The sequence below is a fragment of the Nicotiana tomentosiformis genome, chromosome 11 (assembly GCF_000390325.3).
Source record: "Nicotiana tomentosiformis chromosome 11, ASM39032v3, whole genome shotgun sequence".
In the NCBI taxonomy this organism is placed as follows: Eukaryota; Viridiplantae; Streptophyta; class Magnoliopsida; order Solanales; family Solanaceae; genus Nicotiana; species Nicotiana tomentosiformis.
Genome location: NC_090822.1, coordinates 83,329,004 through 83,343,431, shown reverse-complemented (window position 1 = coordinate 83,343,431; position 14,428 = coordinate 83,329,004). Strand labels below are relative to the sequence as shown.

At 36.6% G+C, this 14,428-nt stretch overlaps 1 long non-coding RNA gene across 2 annotated transcripts; it reads right to left on the bottom strand.

The window, feature by feature from the left end:
* Positions 1–2,279: 2,279 nt before the first annotated feature.
* LOC104121536 (uncharacterized) lies at positions 2,280–8,933 on the bottom strand. Of its 2 annotated transcripts, XR_004503752.2 has the most exons (5): positions 8,542–8,933; positions 6,580–6,727; positions 5,964–6,483; positions 4,700–5,683; positions 2,280–2,585 (listed from the first exon to the last, which is right to left on the bottom strand). It is a non-coding gene; the product is annotated as an uncharacterized lncRNA (long non-coding RNA). The 2 variants fall into 2 exon arrangements; XR_691960.4 differs by lacking the exons at positions 2,280–2,585; positions 4,700–5,683 and having other exon boundaries at positions 5,765–6,483; positions 8,542–8,932.
* Positions 8,934–14,428: the final 5,495 nt, after the last annotated feature.

The window sequence follows — 14,428 nt, the reverse complement described above, 5'->3', positions numbered from 1 at the left end:
ACATTGCAATTACGTACTCAGCCATACGCATTTCTTTGCATATCATATCTCAGTCTCAGTTACCATTATTGATACATCACATCATCATTTTGTGCTAATTTTTCATGACATTGTGAGCCCGAGAGATTGGAGAGGTAGATGACTGAGTGAGGCCGAGGGCCTGATTGGGAGGATATTGATACTATAGCATGTGAGTTATCCATGTAGCATGTGAGTTGTTCGTGTGGATCTAAATATTGATACTATAGCACGTGAGTTATCCGTACAACACGTAAGTTGTACGTGCGGATCCAGATATTGATACTATAGCACATGAGTTGTCCGTGCAACACGTGAGTTGTCCGTGCAGATCCAGATATTGATACTATGGCATGTGAGTTGTCCGTGTGGATCAGGATTTATTGATTCATGTAAGGATTTGGCTTATTATAGCGCTTGGGCTAGATCGGCCCCTCCGGAGTCTGCACATCCACAGTGGGTGTAGTTGCTAGTAGTTATTATGTTTGGGGTGGATCTGCCCTGGGCTGGATCTTCCCTTGGCTGGATCTACCCTGTACGGTACTAAGTGACTGAGTGTGTCGGGTGATTGAGCGTGATGAGTTGAAAGTGTGAGACAGTGAGATTGAGTACTCTGAGAGTGTGAGTGCATGAGTTCATCACTGAGATGCATTGCATTTGACACTCGTACTTGAGATACATGCATAGAGATGCATTTTCTTCTGCTACCCAGGTTTTGTGACATTCATGATTTCACCTGTATATTGACATGTAGGCATAGAGATGTATTTTTCTCATGCTATCTGAAAATGAAACATCTTATTTATTGTTGAAAGGTTTTTGGAAAATTCACAGTTTTCAAACTTACTCATATGTTTTTGGGTATTTCGGCGAAAGATTTGGGATTTATTGTTATACTTGAAAAACATGCCTATTTTTCGTAACTGAGAATGAGTTGAGCATCTTGTCTCCGAGTTATTTTCTTGTACCACTTTTATTATATTGTTATGAGTTGTGGCTGGTTATTGGAGTTGGACCCTGACCATTATCCACGCTCATCGCTACTTTTAACCTAAGGTTAGGTTGGTTACGTATTGAGTATATGGGGTCGGTTGTACTTATACTACACTTCTGCACCTTGCGTGAAGATCTTGGATGTTGATGTTGCTGCGTACGGTGAGAGCTGGATCGGAAGATGTACCTGCATTCTAGTTATGGCTATCACTAGTCCTTGGTAGCATTAGATTCGAGTTATGTTCATTTACATTTCAGATGGATGTTGTAACTATTTCAATTCAGTTTTTGTAAAGAAATCTAAATCTTAGATGCTCATGATTTGTACTACCAATCCTTGGAATATTCTTTGTATAATAGTTCAGTTGTATTATCATTTCTTCTCTTAATAAATATCATTTGAAGTGGTTTATTGTTAGTTGGCTTACCTAACGGGTTGGGTTAGGTGCCACCACGACTAGTTGAATTTTGGATTGTGACGGCCGTGGAGTTTATTGTTGTGCTGATTAACTTGTTTGGCACATATTAACGCTTTCTGATGCTTTGGACCTAGTCTTCATCCTTTTCTGAATTCTTATCTCTTGTAGTCTCCGTGAGGTTATAGCTCCTTCCCTTTTCATTTCACCATTATCTTTAGTTTATACCCAATGTCCCCGGTCACTATTGCATATTTCAAAGGCACATTTGTTTATCTACTACTTGGCATTGATTGAGTTAGTTTCTTTAAATTATTACCAACTAAAGGAAAAATTATCAAACTTATATTATAGATGGTAAATTCACTTTCTGTATGTAGTTGGCATACCCATTCTAATCATTATAGGCTTTTTAAAGGCTGTGCCTCTTCGACAATTAGTGGCAACATCCTACAAGTGAAAAATAATAAGAACTAAGATTTAGAAGAATAAAAAAAAATCTAAAGATCACAAAAATTACCTAATTTGCGGACCCTCTTGGTCTTCCTCTTTTTTCTTCATGTGTTTGGTTGACTTTGAGTTGTAGGTGTTACTGAGGAACCAACACTTGTACTAGCTATATTCTGATTTCTCTTTCCTCCTTACTTTCTTTGGCCTGCTTGACATTATTCTGATTCCTGGTGGTATAGAAGAAGGGTTTTCTGACTGTGGTCACATTTCTATATTTTGAATAGGCTAATTCAGATGATTGTAGGTCTCACGACCTAAAATTCACAAGTCGTGATGGTACCTAACCCATTCCGCTAGGTCAACCAATTTATAGTAAACACAATTCTAATAAAATAAAAGTGATCAACAAATGATATAATATCTGGATTCCACAAAACATTCCAAGGACTGGTAATACAAATCACGAGCTTCTAAGACTTAAAATTTAGAAAAATCTGGACGAAATAAATACATCTGTTCGAAGTCTACATAAACAGATTAGCAAAATTTAAAGCTACCAAGGACAAGTGACAACTATAGTCAGAACGCAGGTACATCTTCGATGCCAGTTTCCTCCCTACACAGCAACTCCGGCTCCAAAATTTGCACGCAATGTGCAGAACTATAGTATGAGTACAACCGACCCCATGTACCCAGTAAATATCTTGTCTAACCTCAGAGAAATAGTGATGAGACTTTTTAGTTAAAAGATACTCATTGATATAACCTGTGCAGTAGACTAGCAATAGAACAATACTATAACATAACAGAAAAGAGTAGAAAAATAAATATGTGAAGCAGTAAATGATTACTAGAAGAAATCACATTCAATATTCTTCAATATCACGACCAATCCTTTCCTTAAAACGATAACCAACAAACCACAGTAGTAAATTCATAAATTTGTAGTGTGATAAATGTACTCAAGATTTCAAATCAATTGGTACGACAATACCCTTCGTGCATTTATCTCTTCCTCACAGAACATACATATAACAATACCAACTAGCTGAAAGAAATAACAATAATGATAAAGTGGGAGATACACAGGTAGCAATAACGAATAATACAATGCATTTGGGAAACAATAACAGACTAGATAGGAGGCATAGAAGTAATGATAGTACTTAAGATACAGGAACATAGATTTTACTAGCTAACGTGGTAGAAGGCTTAGATGTAGATATAACAACCATGAAGGAAAATATGATTTTTATAAGCTAAACAAATAGAAAGCATGAATAATTAACATGGTAGAAAGCTTATACGAAAGTGCAACAAATGAGAAATGGCATAGATGAAAATATGACAAACAAGAAGAAAATCATGATATTTGCAAGTTTAATAGATATAAGGCATGGACAATACAACAACAATTGAGATAGAGGATAAAGATAGGACAACAACGACATGTCACATACAAAATATAGGTGCAACAGTAGCATCTCAAGATAAAGGTATGAATGTATACACAAGGAAAGGATATCACAACATAATATATGTCTCTCGTCCTCGCCTGCACGGAAACATCCTTCTTTCCATGAACACATAATAATATAAAAACAATGGCACGACATCACCCTTCATGATTTTACTCTCATCCTCACATGATAATGTAAATGAAATGGCACGACATTACCCTTTATGCTTTACACTCTTCCTCATATGATAATATATATGAAATGATACGTCATCACCCTTCGTGCTTTACACTCTTCCTCACATGATAATATAAAATGATAATATAAATAAAATGGCACGGCATCACCTTTCGTGCTTTACACTCTTAATCATATAAAAAAGTATATGAAATGGTACGACGTCACCATCTGTGCTTTATACTCTTCCTCACCAAGTACATGTATATCAATAATAAGCATGGTAGAAAACATGAATAACATTAAAGAGAATTATTAATTGAATATTCTAAATGAACATCAATCAATGCGTTCAAGCCAATAACAATTAAACAAACCTCAAGAACCTTATTATTTAAGTATTTCAACAAGTCTCAAAAATGATCTTCAACTCAAGTATAGAATCCAATATCTCAAGAATAACGGTCGTAGCAATGATTTGTGATTAAGTATAATGACGACCGAATTTTAGCATCTCAATAATTTCACAAAATTCGTTAAATTTTAATAAATTAAATCATGGTTTCTAGCATTTAACTTCATATTCTTAGTAATCTAGAAGTCAAGTAAGACATGAAGCAAGAAGGTAACATAATTCTACAAGGCACAAATGATCATATAATTTATTCCCGAGCGTGATTAACCCTGGCACATGTATATACGCTCGTCGCATGTAGCAAACAGTAACAATTAGTAGGAAAAATTCTCCCAACAAAGTTAGGCAAGACACTTATCTCAAACAAGCAAATTGATATACTAGAAGCGTCATCCCGCTCAAATCATCATCTGAATGGCTCAAAATTTGTCAAAAGAAACTCAAAATCATCAAATAATGCCATATGAAGCAAACCCAATCGATAAAGGTCGAATCTTTACAACTTTACTCAAAGTCAATCAAAACGTCAAACCTGGATTCGCACCTTGGAACCCGACAAAACATATAAAATCCGATAACTCATTCAATTATGAGTCCAACTATACTAATTTCACTCAATTTTGACTTCGAATCGATGTTCAAAACTCAAAAAATTACTTTATTAAAGTTTAGACAAAACCCCCCAATTTCTCTTTAAAATTTATAATTCAAATGCCAAAATCAAAGATAACTTCATGAAATATAATTAAAACAGAGTAGAAAATACTTACCCCAATTTATGTGGTAAAAAGCGCCTCCAGAATCATCCAAATCCGAGCTCACCTACTTAAAATGTGATAAAATAACTCAAAGGTCCGAAATAAAATACTTATATCTACTGGCCAGTGGTACTCTACGTGATTGCGGTAGTACCTTCACGATCGCGAAACAAAAATCTGACCATATTCAAAAGTCCTTACGAGAATGTGACACTAAGCCCGCGAACGCGAAGTCCAACAGGTCACCAATCACCGCGAACGCAAAACAAATCTCGCGAACGCGTTGCTCAAATCTCTCTGGCCAAATTCCTTATACACGAACGTGATATTCCCATCGCGAACACGAAGATTAACCATCTCACTAACAAATTACACATCGCGATCACATTTTCTTTCCCGTGATCGAGTAACACAGCTAAAACACCACCAACTAGTATGCCCAACATGGCCCAAAATTCGTCCAAAACTCACCCGAGCCCTTTGGGACCCCGTCCGAACATACCAACAAGTCCTAAAATATAACACGGACTTACTCGACACTTCAAATCACACATAACAATATCAAAACCACGTATCGAACCTCAAATATGACTTAATGAACTTTTGAACATTTAACTTCTAAAACTCGTGCCGAACCATATAAAATAAAATCGGAATGAACTTAAATTTTGTAAACAAGTTCCAAATGACATAACAAAACTATTTCAATTCTCAGAACCGCAATCCAAACCCGATATCATCAAAGTCAACTTTTAGTGAAACTTATGAATATTCCAAAACTCCAAATTGCCAACATTCGCCAATTAATGCCAAAACCTTCAAGAAACATCCAAATGCAAATCCGGACATACGCCCAAGTCAAATATTTCCATCCGGACCAAACGAAACTATCAAAACTCCGATCCGGGGTCAAATACATAAAATCAAACTTGATCAACTCTTCCAACTTAAAGCGTCTAACATGAGATTCATTCTTCGAAATCGATCCTGAATCACCTGAAAATCAAAATCGATGATTCACACAAGTCATAATACATCATATAAAGCTACTGAAGACTTCAAACAACTGAATGAAATAAAAAAATCTTAAAACGACCGGTTAGGTCGTTACAGTAGGTCTTTATGTACATGTCCTTATGGTACCAATATACAATACAGTTAATAGGCTCCAATTTTCTGAAATAAAGTGTAGTTATACCATGAACACGTAGTACACCTTTCAATATCCAAGATCTACATATGCATGTAAGTCTATTTAGATTCATTTTATGCTTACTTTTTCTCCTTCCTTAATTTCACGCTCATATTCACCATTCCACTCAACCATATACTTCATTGACCTTGTTGTGTTCTCTTGCAATACCTTTTGTGTAATTGGAGATATATTAGTGATCCAAGTATTACAAAATTCTCTCATTTATGTTATTCTTCTTATCTTCATCACCCTTATCTCTTAAGCATTGTGATAGTAGTCTTGTACCTTGGCCCCAATATCCACGAATTAAAACTTTCAGCCATATTGTTGTCAACATTATCACTGTTGCTGAAATATTTGAAATAAACATTGCAACACCTTCCTTTGTTGTACCATAGTTGGTCATTAACTATTTTATTGCCTAGTTTAGCCAAATGATCCAGATTGTTCTTGAATTTTTGCTCATGTAGACCTAGTACATCTCCAAAAGCATTTCTTCTCTCAATCCTCTCCAATTCTTGGACCAGTTAGCTAGAATGAGCCTCGCACACATCTTATGTTCTACATTTGGTAGAACCTCTCTGATTATTGTCTCTAGCCCCTACAACAAAATATAAAATAAATAAATATTTTTCAGTTAATTGACACTAAATATAAATAGAATTATAGAAGAATAAAAAAGTATAAAATACATTACCTTCTGTATGTCTGTAATAACTATCAATTCTATCCTACCTCCAAGCTGAAGATGAACACTTAGAATGTTGACAAACCATCTCCAGTTATGACTATTTTCAAGCTCTACTATTGCCGAGGCCAATGGCACCATATGAATGTTCCCAGCTCTAGAAACAACCACAAGTAATTGTCATTTACAGATACCTTTCAGAAAATATCCATCAAGCCTAATGCACCTCATACAACCATCAACATCCATCAAGCCTAATGCACGTCATACAACCATCAAGGAATGCCACTCTTCAAGGCATAAAAATAATATAAAACTTCTGTAATATTTGTCTTCTATCTTAAAAAGTTTCTTCACTAAGCTTAGCAACGCATGTGCTACCTGAATTAGTCCTTAACAATTCAGCTCTATAATCCGGCATTCTACCAAAATCCTTAACATGGTCACTCATAATATCTTGCAAACAATCTGGTTGGTTCTCCTAACCACTGTTCTCCCACTATACACTTTTTTTTAACTAACTATTGAAACTGAAAGATTCTAATATTAGGTTTAGAAATTATTTTGTCCTTGAACTTATTTGCCAAGTACTTTGAATTGCACAATTTATTCTTGGTTGTGCCATTGCACTTGTGTAGTGAATTGTAGTTTTTCACCATAAAATCTTTTGTCCTAGAATCATAACTAGCAAACAACCATAGACAGTCACTAGAGGACTTTACCTCGCTCTTCTTGATTCATTAACATACTTATCTAACTTTACATGTTCATCGTGCATACTTGGTAAATGCTTCTCTAGACTGCCTAACACTTTCAAAAGTAAGACCAGTTTTTCAAACAATTAACTTACAATTAGAATCAAAGATGACCCTATTTCTGTTCTTTCTTTTTGTCCTTACAGGCAGTTGAACCTCATCTTCACCATCATCAAAAGAAGCTTCGTCAGAGGGATAATATTTTGCTCATCACCAGCAATCTTACCCTCTAAACTCTTTTTTTCCTAGTTGCATACTCATCATATCCTAGATCTAGACCCCTTTTGCCTAACTAAACTTTTTCAAGTACAGGCCCCATGGCCTTCCACTTCTTTCTCTGCTCTTCCTCATCTCTTCTCTTAAACTCACATACTCTTTGTGAACATCATTACCAAAGTATTCTTTCCCTTCCTCAAACAGCTCTTCATGGTCTGAATCTGAACTATTTTTAGTGTTATTGTTGTCCACATCAGATTCAACTAGTGGAATATCAGTAGAATTATAAGGCCCACCCTCATCTTCTCTAACTGCACTCTCAAACCTACCCATAGACTCTACATCAACTATATGTACACTGTTTTGAGGCTCTTCATATTGTTCAGCCTCCTAAAACCCTAAACCATCACTATCCTCAAAAGTTTAATTGGTCCCCCCTTTATTAAAAGACACATTAAATTTCCCACCCACATGAATTCTAAATTCAATAGTTGGATGGACCTCTAAAGCTCATCAACACTATGAGACTCATATACTTCAAATATAACCTTATTTTTAATAGAGGTACAATTCCCAAAATAATCCATATCTATTTTATTTTCTACCAAACTACTAGATTTAGGTGGCCGGGCATAAATGGAACAAGACTTAGAATTATAACAATTTTTTTTACAATAATTGAGAAACTCAAAATATGAAAATATGTCAATATCCACATAAAATATTCAGCCATAATACCACCTTCATACTAAATTGGGTGATGTAATTTTCCTCCATGAAAAAACCTCGGTGTAACGAGTTCAAACAATATTTTTTCAAACTAAAATCAGTAAAAAATACAAGCTTCATGTATAAAATTCAAAAATATGAACACATGCAACCAAAGCAAACAGTCCTCCTTAGAAATACAACCATTTACCTCAATATTTACACTAAAAATTTGACAAGGAATTGAAGAACAAAAAAAACCTAGAATTGAAATAGAAAAAAAAAAGCTAACCTTTTACCGAAGAAGCACACTTTTGGATAACAACTTCAATATCTAATCTAAAGTTTCATAAAAAGGGACTGAGCTTTAAAAATTATGATCGGTGTTGAAATCCCTTCACACTTCTTCGATAAATGCCAACAATTTCTTCAGTTTTGAGTTTAAAACATGTAAACATTTCTTGAAATACAGTCAAAAAGATAAAATATCAAGCCATAATAAGAGGTTCTTGGTTCAATCAATCCTAGTATTTGGGTGTATGAGACAATTTGAGGGTCTAATTTTGAGGATGGTTGGTAATTGATAAGGGTCGGGTGAGTTTTTGGTGCTAAATAATAGGGAACATGTTGGATCTGTTCTCTAGGTCGGTTTGTATGGGAATGAGGCTTAATGAGAAGCCGAGTGGCATACATCGTTCAGCAGTGAAATGTCCGAGGTCCACAGAAGGGGGAAAACAATCGACCTAGAAGTATTTAGGGGGAAGATAAATACTTTAGGGGGAAGATAAATACCCGAAAAATTAAATTATGAAATCAAATTTTGTGGACAACTTTAGGGGAACTTATGTATTTTGTCCTATTTAAAATAAGAAATTTGGCACCTCATGGTCATTCGGGCTACTTAATAGCAAGAATCGCCCAACTTACTCTTATTGGCATGTTTTAGTCAAATTTTGTCAATTTTAGTAAAAAACAAAGTTGGCACATATATTCAATTGTTCTTTTGCTATGGCAGTGAGGTTTTTTCTGCCTTCTCTCTAGCTTCTAGTGAGACAAACGCATTCAATATACAACTTTCCAAATCACAAATACCAAAATCAATGATTCCACCCTTGAAAGTTGATCAAACAGAGCAAGAACAAGATTAGCTCCACCACAGTACCAACAAACCAAAAGAGCCTACACTGTCTTTCCCATCGCTTGAACATGTAAGTTATTGTGAGATACTATCCCCCCACCCCCCACCCCGTCACCCACAACTTTTATGGATTTTGAGTCTGACATTCTCAGTAAACTCAGTCTTCACGACGAACTAGAAAGCCCTTCACAACACCCCCCCACTTTATACCAATTACATCCGGTGATAAAACATGTCTTTATCAATGGCACGATCCAAAATCCAATAAGTCATGATGACACCTAATCTCATCCGCTAGGCAAGTCAAATAACAATAATCCGATTCAATTAATATTTAACTGAATCTAATACACTCCCCAATGACTGGTAGTACAAATCATGAGCTTCTAAGATTAGAATTTACAAAATTGGTATGAAATCAATACATCATCTGTTCGAAATGTACATAAACAGATTTTATTTATAAATCTAAGGCTACCATGAACAAGAGGCAGCTACGACCGGAATACAGGTACGTCTCCAAATTCAGCTCTCGTCGATCACATCAACATCAACATCCAATATCTGCACGCAAGGTGCAGAAGTATAATATGAGTACAACTGACCCCATGTACTCAATAAGTAACAAACATAACATTAGGTTAAAAGTAGTGACGAACTGGAACAAAGGTCGGGTCCAACACCAATAGCCAACAACAGTGCATAATAACGTAAAGCAAGTAATAAAAGAAGTAACTTGAAAATAAAATGCTCAACTTAATCATGATTTCTGAAAATAGCTCTGCCTTTCAAGTATATCAGTGAAAACTCAAGTATTTTACCGAAATTGCCAAAAATATAAGTAAGTTTGAAAACAGTAAATTTTTCCAAAATTCCTTTCAACAATAAATAAAATGTTTCATTTTCTTTCCACATAGCGAGTGGAAAATGCATCACTATGCCCATATGCCAATATGTGTGAGAAGTCATGAATGACGTGATACCGTACAACATGAGAAAAATGCATATCTATGCCTGTATGTCAAGTGTGAATGTCAATGCGATGCAACTCAGTGATAAAACCATATGCATACTCTTAGAGTATCATTTCACTAAGTCCTCCTAGTCACTCAATCCTCTCAATCGCTCGACACTTAGCACTCGCACTCAGTAGGTACCTGCGCTCACTGGGGGTGTGTACAGACTCCGGAGAGGCTTTCTCAGCCCAAGCGCTATAATCTACACAGACAACTCACGTGCTGCACGGACAACTCACGTTCTATAGTATCAATATCTAGATCCGCACGGATAACTCACGTGCTATAGTATCAATATCTGGATCCACACGGACAGCTCACGTGCTATAGTATCAATATCTGAATCCGCACGAACAACTTACGTACTGCACGGATAACTCACGTGATACACAAACAACTCACGTGCAACACAGACAACTCACGTGCTATAGTATCAATAACCTCAAAATCAAGCCCTCGGCCTCACTCAGTCATCAATATCTCCAGTCTCTTGGGCTCACAATGTCATGAAACTAGCCCAAAATGATGATATGATGTATCAATAAATAACAAGAGAGACTGAGATATGATATGCAACAAATGAATATGACTGAGTATGAATTATAATTTAAACATATAATTCGACAACAGAAACGACCTCAATGGGACCCAATAATACCAACATTTGCCTAAGCATAACTTTCTAACATGAGTCACAACTCAGTTTCTATAACACATAAGAATACATGGAAAAATACAAGTTAATTGACTATACAACTCTACAGAATCAACCGAGTCTCAATTTCTATGGTGCACGCCCACACGCCAGTCACCTAGCATGTGCGTCACCTCCAAACAATTCACATAACACGTATAATCAGGTTTCATACCCTCAGCTCCAAGATTAAAGATGTTACTTACCTCGAGCAAGCCGAATCCAATACCAAGCAAGATGTACAATACTCCAGAAATTTCATTCTGCGGGTATCAACCTCCACACGCCTCCCTATCTCCTCAATTTAAGCCAAACGACTCGTATCTATTCAAACAACGTAAAAATTAATCACAATTTACTCTAATGCTTACAATTTAACAATTTAAAAAATTCCCAACTCCGCTCTAAAAATCGACAGTGGGGCCCACGTCTCAGAACTTCTATAAATTCACGGATTCATGATGTAAATGAATATGGAATCATGAAATATAATCAATATAGGATAAGGAACACTTAACCTAATATTTTCCCGTGAAAATCGCCCAAACATCGCCTAAACCAAGCTCCCCAAACTAAAAAATGAGTAAAAATGACAAAACTCCCTGTTTTATGGGGTTTTTACGTCTATGGCACCATAGGTGGCATGGGGCGCTGCCTGTGGCGCCCTTTCCAGTACTTCCAGCAGTTCCAGCACCAGGGATAGCACCCCACGTTACCCTGGGCGCTGACGGCGACAGAAAATCATTCCCGACACGGAAATGGGCATAACTCTCTCATACGATATTCAAAATTGACGATTCTTTTTTCTATGGCTCCGTAATTTTAATACGGATCTAATGCTTCAATAAAACCTGAATTTGGAGCTCATTTTCTTAATGTGATACCACGTATTCTTGAAGAATCGACGTCGAACCTTCTAGAAATATCCAACTTAAATTCCGTTAACCATCCGAAATCCACCCGAGGCTCTCGGGACCTCAATCAAATATATCAACAAGTACTAAAATATCATATGAATTTAATCGATGCCTTAAATCACATCAAATAACACTAAAACTACGAATCATACCTCAATTCAAGCTTAATGAACTTTAAATCTTTCAACTTTCAAACCTCGCGCTGAAACATATCAAATCAATCCGGAATGAACTCAAATTTTGCGTACAAGACATAAATGACATAACAAAACTATTAAAATTTTCAGAATATGATTCCGACATTGATATCAGAAAGTCAACTCCTCGGTCAAAACTTTCAAATTTTAAATTTTCTATTTTCGCCATTTCAAGCCAAATTTAACTACAGACTTTCAAATAATTATTCGGACACACTCCTAAGTCCAAAATCACCATACGGAGTTGTTAAAATTATTAAAATTCTATTCCGGGGTCGTTTACACATAAGTCAATCATCCGGTCAATCTTTTCAACTTAAACTTTCATCTTTGAGACTAAGTATCTGAATTCATTTCGAAACCTCACCGGATCCGAACCAATTACCCCGGCAAGTCACATAACAACTGTAAAGTACAAATTGAGCAGTAAATGAGGGAACAAGGCTAAAATACTCAAAACCACCGGTCGTGTCATTACAACCAATCATGGACCTAAGTTGTGATCATTCGCCGACTTGGCCCCAAAGTAGCCTATAACTATCTAAAAAATAAATTAACTTTACTGTGGCACGTCAGCGAATCAGAAACCTTATAGATCTAGGATATGAAGTTTACCTTGTAAAATTCATAAACAAAGACAATTATCACAAAGTCATCCAAAAGGGTCTGTAGTTTGTTGGTCCACAATATCTAGCCATTCGTAACTGGAATCAAAATTTAATCCAGCTTCCTCCCAAAACAACTTCTCCACCATATGGGTACGTTTATAGGAATTACCTACTGAATACTACGATATGCAAATCCAACAAAAAATTGGCAGCCTCATAGGAACCCTACTGAAAGATGATAACTGTACAACCACTGCTACTCGAGGTCGTTATGCCCGCCTATATATCCTTGCTCCGATAGAAAAATAATTACCCGTTGAAATCTTATTAGGTACCCATCTACAAAAAATCTATTATGAACATACATCGCCTCTTTGTACTCTACGTGGATGTTTAGGTCACACTGCACTTTCATGTTCTTCTTCTCCTGATAATAAACCACCTACTTCCCAATCACCACCGCCAAATCCAAGTACTAACACAAATATGGATGAAGACAACAGTGACATCAGCCCTTGGAAAATCGTGGTCTACCCAAAGAATATAAGAAAACAATACCAAGTATGCCCCTGTATTTTCTTCCACTACAACCAATGCCTATACTCCTTCTACGGCTGTCAATACTCAAAAAAATAATTAAAAAAAAATCTCATGTGTCACAGGCCACTCCTATTACAACGCAAAATAGATTTATCTTCCACATATTCAAATACCACTTATGATAATCAATCCTCACATTTTCCCCCTACCCTTCCCGCCCACCATGACAATGCATCTTTTACTCCCACCCCACAAAATCCCACATCCAATGATGACATACCAACCATACTACCCCATACGCCTACCAAGCCACTGACACAATCCTCAATAGTACCTCAACTGCCCATCTCTACCACTAAGATACCTTCTACAATATCACCTAATACAACTATTACTGTACCTACAAGTACTATACAAGCACACATCTCCTCGATCCCTCATCAAACTACACCGCCACAGACTACCACTAATATTCATCCTTCAACACCAACACGTTACCATCAACACATACCCTCCCCCACTAATGTCAATTCTTCAATACCTCCAAGTAACTCTACTACTACTGTCACTAATATTCATCTTCCAGTACCTCCAACTATCACTACTACAATTGACCAGGCCCACATTAATACCACCACTGCACCTTACTCGCACTCAACAACCCATGCAACCTATCACAACATAACCTCTAACACCACTTCACAGACCATACCCACCAAATTTCAGACCACTTATCAACGTATCACCAATAAATCCCACACGCACCCCAATATTGTCTCCCCTATTAACGCAACTCACACAAACCCTACCTATATTCAACTTCATACATCTTCAACGACCAATACACACCTGTCCACATCCACTACACCTGCTACCTCCTCAACAATCCACACCCCAATTAGTCATTAACCCCTACTCAACACTGCATATCGTACTAATTCTAGTTCACCTTCAGATACTCAATTACACCCCAATCTGGGGAAGAGCACAATGGATAATAGTGCACCGCTGCCAGCTATCTCTACACCACCCGTCAAAATCCGTAATAGCAATGATAACCTACCTACAA